This window comes from Equus przewalskii, chromosome 1 (genome assembly GCF_037783145.1).
Source record: "Equus przewalskii isolate Varuska chromosome 1, EquPr2, whole genome shotgun sequence".
Lineage (NCBI taxonomy): Eukaryota > Metazoa > Chordata > Mammalia > Perissodactyla > Equidae > Equus > Equus przewalskii.
In genome coordinates, this window is record NC_091831.1 from 61477218 (window position 1) to 61501181 (window position 23964).

Genomic DNA, 23964 nt, shown 5'->3' on the forward strand with positions numbered 1-23964 from the left:
CCTGGAAGGGCACTGGGCTAGGAAGAGCCTGTCACCCTAACAGACAGGGGGGTAAATGAGGTTCAGAGAGCTACAGGTTATTAACATTGGAAGACTTCATTATGAATGGAACATGAATGGGACTGAGACCAATGAAGATTAACTAGAAAAGATTTGTTCCTGCAGACCCTGAGCGCCCTTTGATGACACCAGGTGTAAGGTGCAGGAAGCTTAGAGGGGGATAGATCTCTTAAGGGAATTCATTTCATAATAATTAAATAAAGTTCAGTGAGGTCTTTAAGTAAACACTACTAATTCCACCTGTAGAGAACTCCATGACATTTATGCAAATAACAGTATCAAACTATCTTCACTGAGGTATTTATTAACTACAAAGGAAAGACTGTAACTTTACTGTATAGAAACCTGGCAGAAACCACCTTAACCAAGTGATCAAGGTCGACATCACCAGCAATAATACATATTGACATCATGAATCCCATGGTAACAATGCACTGAGAAGGACACAACATTATCTATGTGGTATTCTTGGCTAAACCATATAATCTCAGCCCAATCATGAGAAAATATCAGGCAAATCCAAATTGAAGGCCATCTGACAAAACAACTGATCAATACTGTCCAAAAATGTCAAGATTACAAAAGATTTCAAAGAAAGACTGAGAAAATTTTACAGTACACAGGAAACTAAGGAAGAAAAACACCTAAAATACAATGTGAGATCCTTGACAGGATCCTGGAACAAAAACAATGGTGGACAAACTGGTGAAGTTTGAAAAAAGGCTTTAGTTAGTAGTGTTGTACCAATGTTAACTTCCTGGTTCTGATCATTGTACTATGGTTATATAAGATGATAACGTTAGAGGAAGCCATGTAAGGGATATATGAAAACTCTGTACCATTTTTGCAACATTTCTATAAATCCAAAATTGGTTCAAAATAAAAAACTTTTTATTTTATTAAGTAACTTTTTTTTTGGTGAGGAAGGTTGGCCCTGAGCTAACATCTGTGTCCATCTTCCTCTATTTTGTATGTGGGACGCCACCACAGCATGGGCTTGACAAGTGGCATGCAGGTCCATGCCCAGGATCTGAATCCGCAAACCCCAGGCCACCAAAGTGGAGTGTGTGAACTTAACTATTATGCTACCAGGCTGGCCCCAAAAAACTTTTTAAATTTTGCAAATAATTCATAGAAGGAGATGGAACCTTGGGCCCATCCAGGAATAAAGCCATTTGGGGGATTAATATCTGTACATATAAAGGTAGGTGGACTAAGACAGATTTACAGGAAAAGAAGACACATTGAAATAGTTTGTGATCCTGGTAAATTAGAGTCCAATGAAGTCTTCATGTGAAATCTCTGGGTTTACTATGTTTAACATCACAGTATAGCAGCATAACTTAATGGGTTAAGTTTTATTAGTTCAGGAACCTGTTTCTCAGAGCTTGATTTAATTAGAATGAACTATTAGAAAGTTTTTAAATCTACAAGATCAAGGAAAAGTAAATGTAAAAAATAAGAGTCTTGATAGGGTGATTTTTTCCCCTTTTTTCTATTTTCTAAATTTCTTATAATTCAGAGGTAAATTATCCATAATTCATCATTTCCTTACTTAAAGAAAAACTAAAATCAGTATTTAAACTCATTTTCCCTAAAAATAGAATGAAAGGACTCTGGAGCAGAGGTAATCAATCATTGAGACACCTAATATTCTAACAGTATGAAGGTTGTTTAATAACTGTACTATTTCCTATTTAGAAACAGGATAACAAATTTGCATATCTATTGCCTTTCACTCTATTCTCATTGCTGCTGCTGCTAAGGCTCAGATACTCACCTCTGGACTACTGCACCACAGTACTGACTCATTGCCAGGCCTCCATTTCTACATGACTACCAGAGGACTCCTAAACCACCAGGTTACTCCTCCTTTCAAAAATCTTTAGTGCCTCCCAGAGAAGGGTGTTCTTTTGGCTAGAGAAAAATGCTATTTTTCTAATTCTCAAGGGGGAAAATTAATGGATGGATTTTTCACAAGTTTCTCTCTTGTAATTTTTTCTTGTCCACTTATTCTACTGGTAACACAGAAAACATGAACAAATAGCAAACTTAAAGAAAAAAACATGGGGCCAGCCCCGTGGCTAAGTGGTTAAGTTCGTGGGCTCTGCTTTGACAGGCCAGGGTTTCGCCAGTTCGAATCCTGGGTGCGGACATGGAACCGGTCATCAAGCCATGCTGAGGGGGCATCCCACATGCCACAACTAGAAGGACCCACAACTAAAAACACACAACTATGTAGCAGGGGGCTTTGGGAGGAAAAAAGGGAAAATAAAATCTTTAAGGAAAAAAAAGAGGGGCCGGCCCAGTGGTACAGCAGTTAAGTGTGCACGTTCCGCTTCTCAGCAGCCTGGGGTTCACTGGTTCAGATCCCTAGTGTGGACATGGCACTGCTTGGCACACCATGCTGTGGTAGGCATCCCACATACAAAATAGAGGAAGATGGGCATGAAGGTTAGCTCAGGGCCAGTCTTCCTCAGCAAAAAGAGGAGGATTTGGTAGTAGTTAGCTCAGGGCTAATCTTCCTCAAAAAAAAAAGAAAGAAAGAAAAAAACCCAAAGCAATCAATCAGACCTATTTTTTTTCTTTTCAAGATTTTATTTTTCCTTCTTCTCCCCAAAGCCCCCCAGTACATAGTTGTATATTTTTACTTGTGGGTCCTTCTAGCTGTGGGACGCCGGACACCACCTCAGCATGGCTTGATGAGCGGTGCTTGGTCCACACCCAGGATCCAAACTGGTGAAACCCTGGGCTGCCGAAGCCAAGAGCTGCAAACTTAACCACTCAGCCATGGGGCTGGCCCCATTCAGACCTATTTTGATAGCATTTTTCTTATTGACTCATATTCATGATTGCGATTTTCATATTGCATATTTTTATATTTACATATTCTGCCAGTAAAATTAATTACTAATTTATAAGATTGAATTAAATGTCTGGCACCTGCACAAAGTTTGAGAATCATTAGACCTAACCACCATTTCTAGCTACATCTTCTACTCACTCATTCTTTGATCAGACATTTCACTGAATACCTATTATGTGCTCCTCACATCCTCCACTCAAGGTAAACTGGACTCTTTTCTGTATAATGAATATGCTCTGTACTCCCTCAGTGCCTTGCCTCTAATATTTCCTCCACCTGGAGTGCCTTTTCTCTCATTTCTTCTTGTTAAAACTCAACTATCCTTCAAGGAACAGCTGCATCAAAGCCTCTCCCTCTCTCACCTTTCCATTGTCTTCATTTATTTCATTCTCCTCTGTGCTCTCACTGCAGGTGGGGCTTGGATTACAGTATTCCCATCCTCCTCCATGTTACAGTTATCTGTGTACATGGACTACATTATATATTCCTTAAGGACATCTTTTTATTCCACAAAGAGGTTGAATATAATAGACATTGAACCATTGAAAGTTTAATTGAAAGAGAAAACCTTTTGTTTGACGGGATAAGTACCTAGAACAACCAAATCTAACATCATGATAAATTCTGACTCTCTTTAACTGAAAGAGCCCCCAAAATGTCCATATCTAGCTTGAGATACTGCAGACAACTTTTTCTAATGGAGACTATGTCAATTGACTCAATATTTGCTTCTGATTCAGGCTTGAAAATAAAGAGAGATAAACATCTACAACCATAAAAAGGCTAAGCTATTTGTTGACTTATGGGCTGGTTATCTCCAACTCCCCAGTGAATACAGTTACTCAACTCAAACAATTTCCTGAGGGTTGGACTTTGGCAGCTTCAAATTATTACATCATGTACAACAAGAGTTGTAAGCTAATAAAGGACAGAAAGGCTCAATTTTTCTTTCATAAGAACTTAGAAGAGAAACTGTCATTTACAACAAATTTGTCCAAAACCAGTTGGAAAGAAAATAAAAAGACAAGAAGACATGTTTCACTTTGTTATAACTACAAACTTTAAGAACTAAAAAATGAAAATTGCAGGCTACTTAGCCCCTCCTTATAAAGATCCAGAGGTGTATAGATAATTTACTGACTTCTAAGGGAGGCAGCATGATAGTGGAAAGAACATAGTGGTTCAAAGTGCAGCCTCTGCAGGGCAAACCACATTGCATAACTTCAGGAAACACCACACTCATAGTAGAGATCCAAGAGGTACCATTCCCAGAGAACACAACGTGAATTATACAACTTAGGGACCCAGAGTTAGCAAAGTAGAACAGATATGAACGGCACCACCTAACAATTGTGTCATCTTGACCAAGTTATTGAATCAGTTATTGAAGTCTCAGGTACCTCATCAGTAAAACGAGGTTAATAAATAACATCCATCTCATAGGACTGTTATGAGGATTAAATGAAATAATGCATAGATGTATAATTAGCCCAGTCCCTGGTATTTAGTAAGTGAGGCATAAATATTTTAATTATGATGATGATGAAGAGGAAGAAAATGAAACTACATTCCAATCCTGCTCCACCACTTTCAGGTCATTTACTCCTGTAATAAATGCAATTTGTTGAGAATATTCAACAAAATTATGTATGCAAAATACTTAGGGATAGGTACAAAATAGCAGTTCCATAGTAGCTATGATTATGATGACTGACCATCCCCTATACCCATCCTCCTCTCTCCCTCTTTCTCCCTTTCTCTTACATAAGCAAACACACACACAGTAAAAATTCTATGAGATTAAACTAAAATTGATAGTACAAACCCAAAGCCATATCAAAATGAGGGAAAATGTATTCTAAAAATAATACATTCTCAATACAATTCACCTAGACTACTGTAATAACTTCCAAACTATTATTCCTCTTCTAATTCTATCTATAAAATATTGCCAAAAACGAACTCTGATCACTACTAGCTCAGAAAACTTCAGTGACAAAATACAGTTAAAACTCCGTGGCTTTAAATGGCCTTCCACAATCAACTCATGCACATTTCCAACTCCATCCACCCCTACTCCCCTTAAAACACAAAAAAAGATTTGTTCTGTGTATACGCCCAGCATTTTGCTCAATAAGGAATATTACCCTCTTCCTCACTCCCATCTTCCCAGTCCTACCCAATACTAGTAACGCTTTCCACTCAGCAAACCTGTTTGAAGAAGCCATTCTGCTGGCAACTTACAGTAATAGAGACTAATGATAGTCACACCCTATTATCAGGAAGGAGTAATCATTTATATTAATTCTTTTCCCAAAGGACTGTCTAAATACTGCTCCCCATCAACTGGGGCTTAATCTCTTCCACCAGGAACTTCATTAATCAGTACTTAACCAGTACATTAGTACTTTATTAGAATACAATGTAGAAAGTTACACTGCCTTAAACTCAACAAATGCTTAATACTTGTTAAATAAAAGAAAAAACGAAGAGTTAAGTTTTGTGAAACACATTTTTCAGTTTAGAGATAACTCAGTTATAAACATGACCAGTCATCTCTCTCTCTCTCTTTTCCCTGAATCGATTGCCTCAATCATATCACACCTATATCATACCTTGTGTTTCCAAAAGGTCTATGGAAGAAAGATACAGTCCTCCCTCAGTATCGGGGTAGAGGGTGGATGGGATGGCAGGAGAAGACTGGTTCCAGGACCCACCACAGGTACCAAAACATGCAGATGCTCAAGTTCTTACAGTTGGCCCTCTGCATCCGCAGATAAGAAGGGCCAACTGCACTCTATGACCAGTAGGACAAACACAGCATTCTTTCTCAGACATCCCACTAATTAACACCAAACCAGTAACAGCGGTAGTTAAGGGAAAGAGAATCAATAGCAATTACTTTAGGCCCCAGGATAGCAAAATGAAAACTATGAGTTCCATAAAGTTGCCCTATACAGTATTCTCCTCTAGTTCAATAACTTAGAACCAGAGATCTTTTTCCCTAATTTTTTAAACCACTAAGGCTTTTTAAATGTAAATGCTTGATTGCAACTATGTACTATTTATGAATCGTTATAAATACACCACTACCCAAATTATTTCAGCACAAACAATAATGAAAGCATGATGGCTGTATCAACAAGAGGAAAATAGGAAGGGAAGAGACTAACTGCACTGGCCTGACTCATTTCTGCTGGGAGAACACTGGTACTGAATGGCACAAGCAACTCCAGTGTGAGAGACCAAGCACATGACTGGGAAGGTGACAGAGGATACCAAGGAAAGAAGGGCATCTCTAAAGAACCCCTCCTCTGTGGGGGCAGGAGGTGGAAGGATGGGCAGGGATCCACTGAAATCTACTCTAAAAGCCTTCACAGTACTCAAACAAAAACGTGCTAGGAGACTCCAGGTTTTGGGCCAGGTCAAATCCCAGTTCTACCACTTACAACTGAAACCTTCAGCAAGTTACTTAGCCTCTCTGGCTCTTTCAGCTGTAAAATTATAATAATAGCAGCCACCACATAGTGAACACCAACTCTGTGCTAAGCACCAGATACATGGTATGTCCTTTAATTCTCACAATTAATCTACCAAGTAGGGATTATTTTCCTTATTTTGCAGAAAATAAAAATCCATGATCTTTCTACCTATGTATGACAACTTCCCCGAGGGATAATACTATCTACCTGGCACGGTTGTGCTGGGAATTAGAAGTAAATGCAAAGCACTTAGCATAGAAACTAGCATCCGCCACACAGTAGGAGCTCAAGAAATCATTACTGTACAACTGCAACTACCACTTGACTAAGTGACTCAAATGAACAGTAATAAAATCCCACGAACAAGTTTTCCCTCACATCGTCTACCATAAAAATGGTAGTCCACATCCATCAGTGTCAAACACACACACAGTTTCTTTATTCAGGATCAAAACAAACAATCCAAGGAACTAGAAAACCCATTAAGAAAGTGATATTTGACTCAATCTGAATACCCAATATTAAATAATTTACTGTGAAAAGGATTACAGATCTCACACTTCAAGGGAGCAGGTGCTAATAAACAAATCTATCTAACTTCCCAAAAATAATTCCCAGAAGGATCTGTTATCCTGAAGTACTTAGCAAACCATTTCCCAGAATTGACAACAAATTGCCAAAATTTTAGTTAATTTTGCCAACAATAGTCTGTGAGAGGAAAAAAGAATCATTTTGATTCTGGAAGTAAAAGCTACTTTCCAGCTTAGCCAAAAAATAAGATATTTTCATTATTACTTTTATCAGTATGTTAATACTGAAAATAAGTACAAAGAAATTACAAATAACCTCTATTTGAAGGAAATTTAAAATACCAAACCCACAACCCTTACCTTTAATTCTAACGAGCTCAAGAAAATCTAGGAGAATAGTTTTTTAAACCAATAATAAAAAATCAGATTTCCAAAGCCTTAATATTCGAAACAGAGAGAAGAGCAGAAACAACAGGTCAGCATGAAAGAAGCCTCCTAAATGTTAAGACAGTCCTAAACCCTCAATTTCAAAGTTTAAACTATTGCTGTTAAAAGCAACACTTCACAAAGACTGACTAGTCCCCTACATCCCCGCATCGACTCAGTTTTACCACAAGCACAACACTTACCAGACAGCATACTCAACCTCCAGCAATCACAAGGGCATCTGTGGGGCAAGTGATACAAGAATGGGAGGGACAGGGGAAGAGCCAGAGTTGTGGGGCGGGAAGGGCATGGAGGGAGGAGACAACTGCAACTAGCAACAATGGGAGACTGAATCTAACCACAAAGGCTTCCCACAGGACAGGATAACAGGGAAAGGGCAATTCTTTTTACCATCTACTAGGAACTGGGCACTGACAATTCACTATAAAGCTAAAAAGATGGAGGGAGTCTCCATGTAAATGCAAAAAAGTAAACTTAAGAAACTAATCAAAAGTAACTTGAAAGGACATATCACAAACTTCATAGAGGCTTAAGAAAAACAATTAGGAGGCTATTTCCTCCAGGGGCATTCCTGATGACAAAGGTCAGCAGTGTAACAATAAAGTTTGCAGGGTGGCAGCTGCTCCCAGAGGGCCAGTCCTAAGAAACAGTCGTTCCCGCTACAGTCAAAAGGAGCACTAGAAGACACTTTCCTAGTGCTTTGGATAAAAACCAAAACAACGTCATTGAATCCTTAATTCAGAATTCCAAGACTGTCTGGACTTAAATTAAATCATTTTAACAGGCAAAACTCCTCCAATTGTCCTAAACAAGACACACTCTTAAAGAAAATTATTGTGTAAACTGAGCTGTTGGATTCAAGAATCAATTTTAAAATGCATGGGATCTCAAAGGTTACCAACCCCAAAGGCAAGGACAGTGAAAGATCTCCACCCTTCTTTCAGGAAGAAACCAAGTTATATCACCAAGAACAAACAGCAGGCAGGGTCCTGCCCCCAAACATGTGATCAGTCAGCCCAGAACTTACATCTGTAAGCAGGGCAAAAAGGCCCCAGAGGACCAACACACACCCATCTATGTATTAGTCCCAGTTATAAAACAACTTTATTAAAAGGAGTTGTTTTATAAGCAGACTGATGAAAAAACTCATCAGCAGGATCCTTGCCAAATATGAAGGTCTGTTGTGTTTCTATAGGTTGAAAGAAAATAAATGAGTTGATTTTTTAAAAAGACTTAGTTAAGATTTATTGGTAAAATTAAACAGATGCAGGCATTGCCTAAAACTAATTATGTTCTTACATTTTAACAATATGCTAAACTAAAGTGGTTCTTTGGCAACAAGGGAAGTGCCAAAATTAAAATATATATATATATATATATATATATAATTGCTTTTCTTTTGCTAACCATTAGCATTCTAACTCAGGTCTTTTAGTGCTGGGTGGGGGTGGGGATGTTAGTGCTATTTCAGTGTGAAACACTGGATTTCTACTGATCAGTGCTAAAAGCAAAGAAACAATGAGTAAATATCTAGGTCAAGCTCTCCAATCAAGTTGTTAAGAGATGGTTATATATTCACTGTAGACCTACTCAAATAAAACTAGAGTACTGGGGCAGAGTTACACAGCTTCAACCCTGGTTCAGTGCAACTAGAAACAGGATTTTTCATATCCCAGCCAGGCAAGGGAGGTGATCCACAGGGAAAACTCACCCTAATATATTATAATCTCTTTTGAAAGCCCCTCAGAAAATATTTCACATAAAACTCTTCTACATACTCAAATTCCACTTTGTATAAGTTATTTGGGGACATTTCTTATTTACTTTTTAAGACTGTACAGGAGATTCTGTCTCATATAGATTGAGAACCCTATGTCAAACACTGGTGGCCTCTCCACTCAAAATAAATTGAGTAATTATAGGTTTGTGTTAGGTAAGTGCCAAATTGCCTATAGGAGAGTTTTTGTGGGCATGATTGCCAGGCCAAGAGGGAGAGTGACATATATGATGAAATATATATCTACATATTTATAGATGTACATATTTAGATGTCCGGTTTAAATGTCCTGGGATCCTAAAGTTGGATGACCGGTTACAACAGTACTTTGTAAAACCAGGCCTCAACAAAACTTGTCATGTTTTTCAAGTACTTTGCTGGGAATGTTATAGCATAATAGCCCACCTTTGACCATAACAGACAAAGACCTCTGAAAAAATATTATTAGCAGGGAGAAACTACCTCTAAGACTTGAAAAAAACAATCAAGAGAAACCCAGGGGAGGGGAGAACATAGACTGAAAAGTCCTACTTGGTCAGATCCCACAACCTTTCATTATTAGTCTCCACTAGCAAGTGGGGTAGGGTACAGCAGAATGCTCGATTTAATGAAAGAACATTTTGCTTCTCTTAAAACCACAAAAGAGAAATTCTCTAATTTCTTAGAGAATTTTCCTAAGAAAAACCAAGGTGACTCCCTCCTGGAGTAACCCCAAAGCAAAATCATTTTTGCTGGTTTTTATTTCTGAGATGCTAATGTAATACTGATGTTGGCAGTAAAGGCAGGATCTGAGTGGCTCCAGAGTAGGAGGCAGATAGGAAAAAAAAAAAGCCTCTTGATTCTAGCACCCGAGAGAATAATTAGGAAATCTGGGGACTTTTAAATAAACTATGGAGGATTGAGGTGAGGGAGGGATAGGGTAGAAACTGCCTTATATCAAGTGGAAGCCCATAGAATAGTAGCATTTGATCCCTGGGCTATATGCTCAGAGGAAGGAAAAAAAAAGCTTAATTCAGAGCTGTTAAACTGTAGTTTTGGAAAATGAAACTAAGATATGGACTTGATCTTAGTAAACAAGGAAATCAAGAGAAAATATTCTAGCCTTTGACTCTAGATTGTAAGGAAGAATATACTGGAAAGTCAATGGAAAACAATAAAACTATATAGCTAATTTGTATCTAGTTCTGATTCCGAGATTTATTCACACTGTTGGTAAATAGTGTGTGTACCTTAAATAGCTGGTTGTTTCACTCAAGTGCATATTACTAAGACATATATTGCAGGAAAGGAAGAAAAAAGAAGGAAAAAAACTACGATCCTAAGGACACATTTTGGAGAAATTGGCTGTTAACCACAGACCTAAGCAGCAAAACCATCCAAGAAAACTTCCGTTGTTTTTCTCACACAAATGGACTCTGAAATAGAGGAAAGGCAGTCAGGAGCCACTTATTTTGGTTTCCAATGTTATAATATCATTATTACTTAAATTTATACATTCAATTACATCTTGTATCATCCTAAAAATTATTTGAAATAGCATTATGTCATTATGAACATTAGCCAACATATCTCTAGATCAAGGGTTTAAAATTTCTTCAAATAGACTGAAAGCTCCTAGAGAGCAGTAAGAATATGAAATATTTCCAAAGTGCTCCACAGGACCACCTAAATGCTAATTTCACAGAAAGTGGTCAAAAATATGAATCTCTCATTCTCTTTTAAACTGTAAGCCTGAAAGTTTAAGGCAGAATCAAAAAAGAAGAGAGACATGCCTATTAAAAAAAAAGAAGAAAGAAGAAAATGATGAGGAGGGGAGAAGCTGACCAAATATCGAGTGGCAGTAAAAATTATGTTGGCAGCCTATTCCTATTCTATAGACTCCAGAACAATTTCAGACAAACCTTGTCAAGGTGATCTCATGAGACCACACAGAGTTTGAATTTACTACTTCCTGTAAATAGAGGAAGCCATTGAGCCCCAGTTATGCTGGGTTTTTTTTTTTTTTTGAGGAAGATTAGCTCTGAGCTAACTACTGCCAATCTTCCTCTTTTTGCTGAGGAAGACTGGCCCTGAGCTAACATCCATGCCCATCTTCCTCTACTTTATATGTGGGACGCCTACCACAGCATGGTATGCCAAGTGGTGCCATATCCACACCCAGGATCGAAACCAGCGAACCCTGGGCCCCCAAAGCGGAATGTGAGCACTTAACCGCTGCGCCACAGGGCCTGCCCCTATCCTACTTCTATATCTGACACCATCCCTCCAATTTTCTCATACCATGTATGACCCCTAATGTATTATTTTTCTCATTTTCACCTGCTGTATCCTTATAGCTGTTATCCTAAACCTCTTCAAACTCTTAGAGCCCACCACTACTTCTAGAGCTCTTTCTACTAGTACTCTAACTCCAAATCTATAAAGATTTGGGACAGGCATAAGTGAGAGGAGTAAGGGACAAATGATGACAGTGCCAAAAGTCCAGGATGGCCACAAACTAAAATCAGGAATAAACTGAAGAGCAATTTGCTCCCAGTTCTGATAACCACCTCCCTTTGTCACTGAATTGATTATGTGTGCTAAAATACAAGATTCTAAAGGCAAAAACTCCTTAAAAGATTTCATAAGAACCAAAGTGAGTCTACAATTGTGGTAAGCTTTCAGCAAAGTAATTCATATTTTTGGCAATATTGTTTCCTGAATCATTTTTGGTCTTCTCTAACTGTAGCGAAAGCTTCTGTAGTGAAAGCCTTTGTTGGAGCAAAGTGTAGTTTGCCCCGACACACTTCAGCAAACTACAACCGATTTTGGGTAGAGCTACTAATAATGTATGAAGATAGACGTGCAATATTTTTCCCCACGTTTAACCGAACCCTAAAAATCACACAGTTGTGCCAAGGACAATTCAATGGGGGAAAGAATAGTCTTTTTAACCAATGGTGTTGAGACAACTGGCTATCTGTATGTAAGAGAATGAAGCTAGACTCCTATCTCACACCTTCTGTAAAAATTAACTCAAAATAGATCAAACATCTAAATGAATGACCAAAACTATAAAACTTTTAGGAGAAAATATAAGCATATATCTTCAAGATCCTTGATTAGGCAAAAGTCTTCTTAGATAAGACAAGGCAGCAAAAAGGAAAAATAGCTAAATTTGATGTCATCAAAATGAAAACTTCTATGCTTCAATGGACACCATCAAGAAAGTAATAAGACCACCCAAAGAACGAGAGAAAGTATTTTCATATTACATATCTGATAAGGCTTTTGTATCTAGAATATATAAAGAATTCTTACAACTGATAATAAAAACAACTCATTTTAAATTGGGTATTTTAGGGGGCTGGCCCTGTGGCCTAGTGGTTAAGTTTGGTGCATTCCACTTTGGCAGCCCAGGTTCTGTTCCTCAGCATAGGGCTACACCACTCGTCAGTGGCCATGCTAGGGCAGTGACCCACATACAAAATGGAGGAAGACTGGCACAGATGTTAGCTCAAGGTGAATCTTCCTCAAGCATAAAGAGGAAGATTGACACAGATGTTAGCTCAGGGCAAATCTTCCTCAGCAAAAAAATAAAAATGGCTATTTTTTAAAACCCCAATTTAAAAAGTATCTGAATAGACATTTCCCCAAAGAAGATATGCAAATGGATAATAAGCCCATGAAAAGCTGCTCAACGATAGAGTATAGAAAGAGGGAGGAGTAACTTTGCAGAGGAGAAACCTGACAAACAGTGCTTCGGCATATGGACACAAAAAATCATGTCAATAATATGTACCCATGATATGATATATAGAATGGCACTGTATCTCTGTGATCTTTCTCCCCAAAACCCATAACCCCAGTCAACTCACAAGAAAAGAATCAGATAAATTCCAATAGAAGGGCATCCTACAAAATATTTGACCAGTACTCCTCAAAACTGTCAAGGTCATCAAAAACAAAGTTTGCAGGGGCTGGCCCCATGGCATAGTGGTTGAGTTTGGCCTACTCTGCTTCAGTGGTCCAGGTTTGCGGGTTCAGATCCCAGGCATGGACCCACACTACTCATCATGCCATGCTGTGGCAGCGACCCATATACAAAATAGAGGAAAGATTGCCACAAGTGTTAGCTCAGGGCTAATCTTCCTCAAGCAAAAAAGAAAGAGGAAGATTGGCAATGGATGTTAGCTCAGGGCAAATCTTCCTCAGGGGAAAACAAAAACAGAGTGCAAAACCACTGTAGCCAAGAGGAGCCTAAGGAGACATGACAAGAAATGTAATGTGGAATTTTAGATGGGAACTTAGAACAGAAAAAAGACATTAGATAAAAACTGAAGAAATATGAATAAAATATGGGCTCTAGTTAATAATAACATATCAATATTGCTTCATTAATTGAAATAAAGGTACCATACTAATGTAAGATGTTAATAATAGGGGAAATTGTGTGCGTCTTGGGGCAGAGGGGACCATATGGGAACTCTCTCTACTATTTGCTCAATTTTTCTGTAAATCTAAAACTGTTCTAAAAAATAAAGTCTATTAGTAATAATAATCAAACAAACACAGGTTAGGTAAATTAAAACAATGAAATGAAAAACAAAACCACAATGAGATACCTCTTTTCCTCCAATATGATGGCTATAATCAAAAAGACAGATAATAACAAGTGTTAACAAGATGTGGAAAAACCTTAACCCTCCTACACTGCTGGTGGAAATGTAAAATGTTGCAACCACTTTAGAAAACGGTCTGGCAGATCCTCAAAAGATTAAACACAGAGTTACTATATGACCTAGCAATTCTATTCCTAGGTCTATATACCCAAGAAAAACTACAACATATGGTCACTCAAAAACTCGTACATGAATGTTCATAGCAGCATTATTCATAACAGCCAAAAAGTGGAAACAACTCAAATGTACATCAACTGATGAATGGATAAATAAAATGTAGTATACTCATATAATGGAATATTATTCAGCCATTGTAAGAATGAAGTACTAATACATGTACAAATCTAGAAAACATTAAGTCAGTCACAAAAGGCCACCTACTATATGATTCCAAATATATGAAATGTCCAAAAATGGCAAATTATAGAGACAGAAAGCAGATTAGTGGTTGCCTAGGGCTGAGAGAAGGTGTAAAGGAAATGGAAAGTGACTGTTAACAAGTATAGCATTTCTTTTCGGGGTGATAAAAATGTTCTAAAATTGATTGTGATAATGTTTGTTCAACTCTGTGAATATATTAAAAACTATTGAATTGTACACTTTTATTAAATGGGTGAATTGCATGGTATGTAAATTATATCTCAATAAAGCTGTTACTTAAAAAATCACAGTTTCCTTTTCATTTTTTTTCTTTTTTTTGCTGAGGAAGATTTGCCCCAAGCTAACATCTGTTCCCAATCTTCCTCTTTTTGCTTGAGCTAACATCTACGCCAATCCTGCTCTATTTGGTATGTGGGTCACCACCACAGCATGGCTGCCAATGAGTGGTGTAGGTCCGTGCCTGGGAACAAAACCCAGGCAACCAAAGTAGAGCAAGCCAAGCTTAACCATCAGGCCCCGGGGTTGGCCCCCACAGTTCCTTTTTTGCAAAACAAGGACACTCTGTTTCATGTCTGTAGTTTAAATTAGGTCCCCATAAACAACAGCAGCTGCCACCTGGTAAAACTAGATGGCTTCAAGTGCTTGGCAAACAACTTCTGTGTGTATGAGATGTTGAAGAGTTGTTTTCAAAGAATATATAGGCAAAGAAAATCAGGCTGTCAGTGCATTCTTACTCTCTGACACTGTCATTTAATTCAGGACAGAATGCGATTACCGTTTCCCTAATCAAGAAGACAACAGTGTTGGGCCGGCCCAGTGGCACAGCAGTTAAGTGCACACGTTCTGCTTCTCGGTGGCCCGGGGTTCGCTGGTTCGGATCCCGGGTGCAGACACAGCACCACTTGGCAAAAGCCATGCTGCGGTAGGCGTCCCGTGTATAAAGTAGAGGAAGATGGGCATGGATGTTAGCTCAAGGCTAGTCTTCCTCAGCAAAAAGAGGAGGATTGGCAGTAGTTAGCTCAGGGCTAATCTTCCTCAAAAAAAAAAGAAAAGAAAAAGAAGACAACAGTGTTACTATTAATTACATATATGTCCAAAGTGGATGGAGACAGATAATCCACGTTGAAAAAAATAAGGCTGAAAATGCCACCAAAATAGCACAGCAGCAAAAGTCACAGTACCTGTTTGGTGTCTGGGTGGAAAGACAGAACAGATAAACAGGGCAGACTGAAGTAGTAGTTGCTGCGCACACTCTTTGCTAACGAATTACAAACATTCCCCCCACGTGCCTATAGACATCCTTCCTGTTGCTTTTTGGGCATGTTTCCCTAGAGTACTCACTCAGAAGCTGATTTAAAACCATTTGTTTGACAATCTGACTGTACCCAGGGTGCACAGAAAACAGAGAGTTAATGAACCTTTGATGAGTGAAAAGGGGTCTGAAGGAAAGGAAAAAAATGGGCAGGTATTTACCTTTATTAAAAAGATTTAAGCACCACTCCTGAGTTGGTGATCTGAACTGGGAATAGGGGAAAAGAGAGACATGACAGCATAGCATTAACAGTTTGGGAAAGGAAATTGGCCCTTTGTGCCAATTTAATTTCTTTTCTTAAACAAGCAAACAATTTAGGGGCCAGCCCTGTGGCCAAGTGGTTAAAGTTGCACATGCTCCACTTTGGCAACCCAGGCTTTGCAGGGTTCAGATTCCAGGTGCAGATCTAGTCCACTCATCAACCATGCTGTGGAGGCACCCCACGGACAAAGTAGGGGAACACTGGCATAGATATCAGCTCAGGGCTAATCTTCCTCAAGCAAAAAAAAAGAGGAGGATTGGCAACGGATGTTGGGTCAGGGCAAATCTTCCTCACAAAAAAATTAAATCCTCATAAAGAAAGGAAAAAATGTAAATGTGCAGTTCACAGAAAGAAAAAATAGATGACCAATAAAGATAGAAAAAATGTCCTATTTCATTCATATTAAAGAAATGCAAAAGAAAAATCCATACCATTTTTCATATCTCAGACTGCCAAATATTTAAAAATTGGATAAAACCAGTATAGGTGAGGGTGTGGAGAAGGGTAAATTCTCATTTACTCTTGATAGGAATAAAATAAATTTGGCAGCATTTTTCAATTTTAAATGTCTTATACCTTTTATTTCAACAATTCAACTTCTAGAAATTTATCCTATAGTTTGCACAGATAAATGTACAAGGATATTTATAGCTGTACTGTTTGTAATAAATAAAAACTAAGTGTCTGTCAATAATGGACTGGTTAAATTATGGTAGGTCTCATTTGGGAATATTTACAGATGAATAATATATATAGGATTTACTTCAAAATAATTATGGGTTGACTAGAGGGGAGTATAGATGAAACACGATTGATCACGTATTTAATAATTCATGAAGCTGGTGATGGGTACATGTGGGTTCATTACACTCTTCTCCTTACTTTTGTATAAGTCTTTTTTTTTTCGAGGAAGATTAGCCCTGAGCTAACATCTGTTGCCAATCCTCCTCTTTTTGCTAAGGAAGACTGGCCCTGAGCTAACACCCACGCCCATCTTCCCCTACTTTATATGTGGGACACTTGCCACAGCACGAGCTTGCCAAGCAGTGCCATGTCTGCACCCGGGATCCGAACCGGTGAACCCCGGGCTGCAGGAGCAGAACATGTGAACTTAACCACTGCACCACCAGCCGGCCCCACTTTTGTATAATTTGACATTTCCCATAATAAAAAGATACAAACGTATGAAACAACTTCACTGAAGGGGGTAGTGGATAAAGGTACTGACCTAAGTAACTTTCGAGATGACTGGAATCTGTTAAGACTAAAGACACAAGAAACTTTATATTAGCACCATACTCCAGCTAGTAAAGCTATTTCCCACAGGTGTACAGCTTAACAATTCTGAAACCACTATACATGTATACTGGAATTGAACAATTAAGTAAATGAATGGCAGATGGTGGAAGGTTTCTGACTTTCGGAATGGGAGGTTACAGATAAGCCAGGGAAAAAGCTAAAATGATCAATGTGGTAACGGATTAGAGTTGGAATATGAACTTGTGTTCAGCTTAATGAAGATACAGATGTTACATCTAGAAATATTTATAGATATGTGTATATGTATACACATGTATATTTACTTGCTCTGTCAGCTGAAAAGTACTTAGAATCAATGACACCCCCGTTGCAACAAGCACACCTAGAGCAGAGATCCTAGTTTCTTTTTTTTTTAGGAAGATTAGCCCTGAGCGAACTACTGCCAGTCCTCCTCTTTTTGCTGAGGAAGACTGGCCCTGAGCTCACATCCATGCCCATCTTCCTCTACTTTACACACGGGACGCCTACCACAGCATCACTTTTGCCAAGCGGTGCCATGTCCGCACCAGCGATCCGAACCGGGGAACCCTGGGCCGCTGAGAAGCAGAACGTGCACACTGAACCACTGCGCCACCGGGCTTCCCCGAGATCCTACTTTCTAATATCACTCTTCAATAAAAGGAAGGAAGGTTCCTTGGAGAAATGGCTGATTCTAGGACTGGGACAGAAAATATACAAGATGAGCCTGGAGAATCTTGTAATGTCAGAAAGTAAGGAAATACTCAAAACAAAACAAAACAAAAATCCTGAATTGATGGAGGCATGTCAAAGGACACAGGAGACAACCAAAGGAGCTCCCAATGGCTAAATCTGAAACAATTTGAGCAAAAAAATAATGTTTGATTATAACCTAAAGTATAAAATAAATATCTATGAGTCCATACTGATATAAAGAAAAGAATAAATAAATGGGGAAGAACAAATCTCCCTTGCAAAAGAATTCCAAATAATTTATACAGATACTCCACCTGCAAAGATGAGGAGCATAAATCCCACTACTTAAGGGAGGACCGCGCATAGAGACTTCCCTCCAGAGAGTACAGTATGGAAATGGGGAAGGGGAAGAGTAACTTCAGTGGAGAAACCTGACAACCTCAGCCAGGTGATCAAGGTTATTATCAACAAGGAGAAATCATGTTGATAATATGTATCCTTGACATGATGTGATGAGAATGACACTGTATCTCTGTGATCTTCCACCCAAAAACCCATAACCCCAGTCTAATCATAAGAAAAACCATCAGATAAATTCCAATGGAGGGGCAACCTACAAAATACTTGACCAATACTCCTCAAAACTGTCAAAGTCATCAAAACTGAGAAACTGTCACAGCCCAGAGGAGCCAAAGGAGACATTATGAGCAAATGTAATGTAGTATCCCAGATGGAATCCTGGAACAAAGAAAGGACATTAGGTAAAACCTGAGGAAATCTGAACTTCAGTTAATAATCATGCATCAACACTGGTTCACTAATAGCAATAAATGTACCCTAATTTAAGATGCTTAATAGTAAGGGAAACTAAGTGAGGAAGTATATGGGAACTCTCTGTGCCATCATCTCAATTTTTCTGTAAGTCTAAAACTGTTTTTAAAAATAAAACCTACTTTAAAGTTTACAGAAAAGATAGGAACTTAATAAAAATCAGTAGTACAAAATCACATACAAGTGGGAAAATTACATAACAAAGGAAAAACAAATCACATCAAATAACTTCTGGTGTATCTACTACTCCAAAAAGGATACATTCCAGTGAAATATGGTTTCATAGGAACTAGCCCAAATCATGATAAAAATATCCAGAATATTTTTTTTAAATCTTAACACAAAGAAAATGGTTTAGGGAATACTACTACATTTTTATTAAGTACTCACTATTTCCTTTGCACAGACAAGACAAACAAGATGGCATTAGAACCTATTCACCCTTAGAATCAGAAGAAGGAACTATAAAGAGTCTCTAAGGTTCCAAGAGGTTAGGCCTGAGAACGTTTATGTGATTATATAATAACGCAGTCCCTACCATCTGTGTGTAAGTGGAAATTTGGTATATTTTAAATGCATTAGAAAAGGTTGCTATTTAAAGGATTGTTAAATTATTTTAAAAAGCAAAACATCCTTTTTATTTCTTTTGTAAATTTTATGTCCACATAAAATAAAAATATTTAAAGAAGAGCACATGAGGATGGATGGAACAAGACGGAATGAAGCAAGACCACTGATTCTATTTGATCTTAAAACAAGTCTGATAAGACAGTTCTACACTGTACTTCCCACCTACTCATGAGTTATATCTTAAATATCTTAATGTATTAAATACTTACTGAGCATCTACTGTAAGCCAGACAGCCACAGTGCTAATATTTGAGATGCAAAGATGACTAAAATCAGGGGACATTCAAAGTGTTCAGCATCTAATGAGGGAGAAAGAAAAACTATAACAGAAATATGAACAAAGTCTCTTGGGATTTTTTTAAAGGCTTTCTAGAAAAAGTCATATCTGAATTGGGTTTCAACACTATTGTATAGTAAAGAATTTGACTTGTCTTTGTCCCTGGTTCCTGGGAGGAAAGCCTCTAAACTTTTGGAATTTCCCAAGTGATATGTGTAGTACGCACAATTCCAGTTTTATTATAGCAAAAATTTATAAATCTGAACCAGCAAAAGGGAGAAATGCATAGGGCAAAGTCTGGAGGGCCCTAAAAGCAAAGCTTCTGTGTCCTTAGGATGTGTCACCCTCCCAGCACATCAATGTGTATCACCAACCAGGGAAGCTCACTGACTGCCAATGTTCAGAGTTTTTACTGGGGCTTCATTATGTAGACACGAATGATTGGATCATTGCTATGTGACTGAACTCTGTCTCCAGCCTCCCTCTACTTCCCAGAGGTCAGGCTGATATCACGTGGCTCAAAGCCCCAACCCTCTAATCACATGGTTGGTCTTTCCAGCATGACCAGCCCCTATCTTGAAATTATCCAGGAGTACACTAGGAGTCACCTGGTTAGCATAAACTCAGTGTGGCTGGAAGGACTCACAATGAATAACAAAGACACTCATATCACTTGGGAAAAGACTGCAGAGGTAGATTTTACACAAAATTTTGGAAACAAAAGCAGATGAATATGTGGTAGTTGATTAACATACCAGAGAAAGAACTGGAAGGTAAATGGTGGCAACCAGAAGCATTCATACTCCCACTACAGAACCCAGGAAAGGCTCAGGAATTGGAAACCATTGCAGGTGGAATTTTAAGGTGGGACTTAAAAATGGAACAGCAATTAAAAAATGAGTTTAAGAAGCAGTTAGATGCTTCAGATTCTCTCTTTCAACCCAATACAGCCAGGCAAATGCCCTCCCACTACAGCTGAAGAATGTAGGCTACTTTCTGAAGAGTAAGAGCCAGAGACGGTATAATTCTGGGACACCAGGCACAACTAAATTGGGTGAGATGCCTTATTTAAAATAGAAAACTTTTACTGTAATAAAAAGTGAAAACTTGAAAAAGAATGGGGAGATTAAGTAAAAGTCTATATACTAAATGGGGAGATCCCCAGTCCCCCTTCTCCCTCTCAGCACCAAACCACTGGCAGTCAGACTCTATACTCTCCAGGCAGGAGATTGGAGGATTTCCATCTGGGAAAATTGACCAGTCCAAAAGAATACCTATAGATACTGACAGCTGATGGTACCTCAAACAGAAAAAAAAAGAGAGAGAGAGGGAGAGAGAGAAAGCTGGAAGGAAACAGACAATCCAGGGAATCCAAGAAAACGAAAATATAAAACGTATTTCTCAGACAGGTAAGATTTTGCATCTATAAAACAAGAAATTAAAAATTCAATAGAAGGTTTGAAAGACAAATTTAAGGAAGTCCTGGGGCCGGCCTGTGGCTGAGTGGTTAAGTTCTCGCGCTCTGCTTTGGCATCCCAGGGTTTCGCTGGTTCAGATCCTGGGCGCAGACACAGCACCACTCGTCAGGCCACACTGAGGCAGCGTCCTGCATGCCACAACTAGAAGGACTCACAACTAAAATATACAACTATGTTCTGGGCGGACTTGGGGAGAAAAAGCAGAAAAAAAAATGTAAGGAAATCCCCCAAAAAGCAAAATTAAAAGACAGAAATAGCAGAGAAAAGATAACAGATTTAAAAATCAGAGAATCTGTCCAGGCTTTCCAGAAAAAGAGAAGAGGAAAGAATCTGAGAAAAAATACAAAAAGTATCCCAGATTTTAAGATCATAAGTTTTCAAGTTTAAAAGAACCACAAAGTCCCCAGCACAACAAATTTAAAAAACCCACACTAAGCACAGATAACTGCAGAACACTAGGGATAAAGAGAAAATTCTGTAAGTTTCTAGAAAGAGGAAAAAAAAAGAACTATACAAAGGAATGGAAATCAGAAACAGCGTCAGATCGCACAACAATGTAAATGTAGTTAATACCACTGAACTATACACTTAAAAATGGCTAAAATGGTACGCTTTATGTTACGTATATTTAACAAAAAAAAAATATTTTTAAAAAAGAATGATGGATCACTTCACTGGTCAGATCCCAACTCCTAGACAAGAATCAGGCCATATGAAAACACTATATTTTCTGTAGAATTCTGAAGTAAATGTATGCATTGCAAATGTCACTCAGTCTCTGTTTTACTAGAAATTACATATCTTTATTTATTTATTAATAAACTACCATTTGTTCTTATAAAAATAAAATACAAAGAATCACATCAGACTTTTCATCAGCAACACAGGAAGAAAGAAAATAACAATATCTTCAAAATTAGAAGAGAAAAGGATTTCAACAAAAAATTCTATTCCCAAATACAGTATTATTTAATTTTGAGGGCAAAATAAAAACATTTTAATATATGCAAGGTTTCAAAAATTTTATCCCCTGTAAATGTTAACTCTCAGAAAGCTTCTAGAGGATATGTACTTCATGAAAATGAGGGAGTAAACCAAGAAAGAAGATGACATGTAATTCAGGAAACAGAGTTCCCAGGATGACAGAGAGAGACAATCCCAGGTTGACAGATATAGAGCAGGCCTAGGTAACAATCAAGCCATACTAGAGCAGAATGTAGAAGGACATACAAGGTAGGTCTCTAAAGGGTGAAAAAAAAAAAAGACTGATAAATTATCTGCTGGATTTGAAGAACGGAGCAGAGTTTTATGGGCCTGGCTAAGAGTCTGGGAATGATTTAATGATCAGAACTTTAAAAGCTGAGCAAATGAAAAAAGCAAGGCAATTATTATGCCTAAGGAAAATAAAAAGTTGTATAAGAAAAGAATTATAATCACTGTACATTATGCAGCTCAGGTTCAATATTTGTATAACATAAAATGATTTAACCCCCCAAATTACATAACTATATTGAGACTATAAGGGACAAGACGTATATGCATTTAAAAGAGCCAAAAACTCATCATCTATGGCATTTTATGTATGTTTAATTATTTGTTTTTTGAAGAAGATTAGCCCTGAGCTAACATCTGCCACCAATCCTCCTCTTTTTGCTGAGAAAGACTGGCCCTGAGCTAACATCTGTGCCCATCTTCCTCTACTTTATATGTGGGACACCTACCACAGCATGGCGTGCCAAGCGGTCCCATGTCCATACCTGGGATCTGAACCGGCGAACCCCGGGCCACCAAGAAGCAGAACGTGCAAACTTAACTGCTGTGCCACCGGGCTGGCCCTGATTTTATTTTTTAATAGCTTCAGATTTGCGTGGCTTTCTCTCTGAGGTTGGCACAAACAAATCAGCTGCATAATGTTAGTAATCCCCTTGGGCACTGCTAGGCAACAGCTGAGCAAAGCACTTTGAGGAAATGGTAAGAAAAAGAACAATTTGAACCAATAACTATGGAATTTGTCCTGACTAGGGACACTTATGTCTTTCAGCACTCTGAGTAAGAAATTTACTTAGAAAGTTCCTAACTAGTTTCCTGGAAAATATCTGTGATCCAGAGAGAAAGCAATCTACTTCTAATACTTGGGAACTACAGTATGAACAAGATTAGTGCCATAGGCTCAAACAGTTGGTTCACTTTGATCAATGCCAACACAAACAGATTTTGTTCATTCTATCAGTTCCAAATGAAAAACGGCACAGGTGAAGTCAGGATAAAGGGAAAACTTTTGATTTGTTTAGGGAATAGAAAGTAATTTAGACCGGCTGAAAGAATAAAATAGTGGGAATCTAACTAGAAATAAAGCCAGAATCACTGGTCAGTCTTTGATAATCAATGGAAGATCAACAGGAAAGTGAAAAAGAGCAAAGTGTACCGTTTTACTCAGTTTTCAAAAGTCGCTGGTCTTTACTGGAGCTCAAGGAGAGTATTATTAGAGCCAATACACAGGCAGGACTATGGTGGGACACATAAGGCTCCCAGGTGCAAAACTTAAAGAGGCACGCACTCTCAGGATTGTGCATACACAGCATCACTTGATTGACCCTGAGAGTGAGTGCCTCCTTAAATTCTGGATTTGCACAACCCTTAGTATCCTTATTTGCAGGCTAAGCACTTGATTTTCCTCATCTATAATAGCCAAAAAGTGGAAACAATCCAAATGCCTATCAATGCACGAATGGATACATAAAATGTGTTATATTCATACAGTGGAATATGAAATATTTTTTGGCCGTAAAAAGGAATGAAATATTGACACATACCACAACATAGTTGAACCTTGAAAATATTATGCCAAGTGAAAGAAGCCAGTCACAAAAGACCACATATTGATATTTTATGATTCCATTTATATGAAATGTCCAGAACAGAGAAATCTAAAGAGAGAGAAGTACATTAGTGGTTGCCAAGAGCTAGAGTTTGGAGTGGAACTAGTGGGTGACTGC

At 38.2% G+C, this 23964-nt stretch overlaps 1 protein-coding gene across 50 annotated transcripts in view; it reads right to left on the bottom strand.

Moving 5' to 3' along the window:
- Window positions 1-23964, bottom strand: part of USP54 (ubiquitin specific peptidase 54) — a 113402-nt gene that overhangs the window by 77218 nt on the left and 12220 nt on the right. For 19 of the 50 annotated variants that reach the window (XR_011524263.1, XR_011524266.1, XR_011524253.1 and 16 more), the window contains exon 1: window positions 7568-7683. The exons of 18 other annotated variants lie outside the window; for them this stretch is intronic. The gene's annotated coding sequence lies outside the window, so the exon portion shown is untranslated. Of the gene's footprint in view, window positions 1-7567; window positions 7684-23964 lie in introns of those variants that run through there. 13 more of the 50 variants (XR_011524271.1, XR_011524273.1, XR_011524251.1 and 10 more) reach the window with 1 other exon arrangement.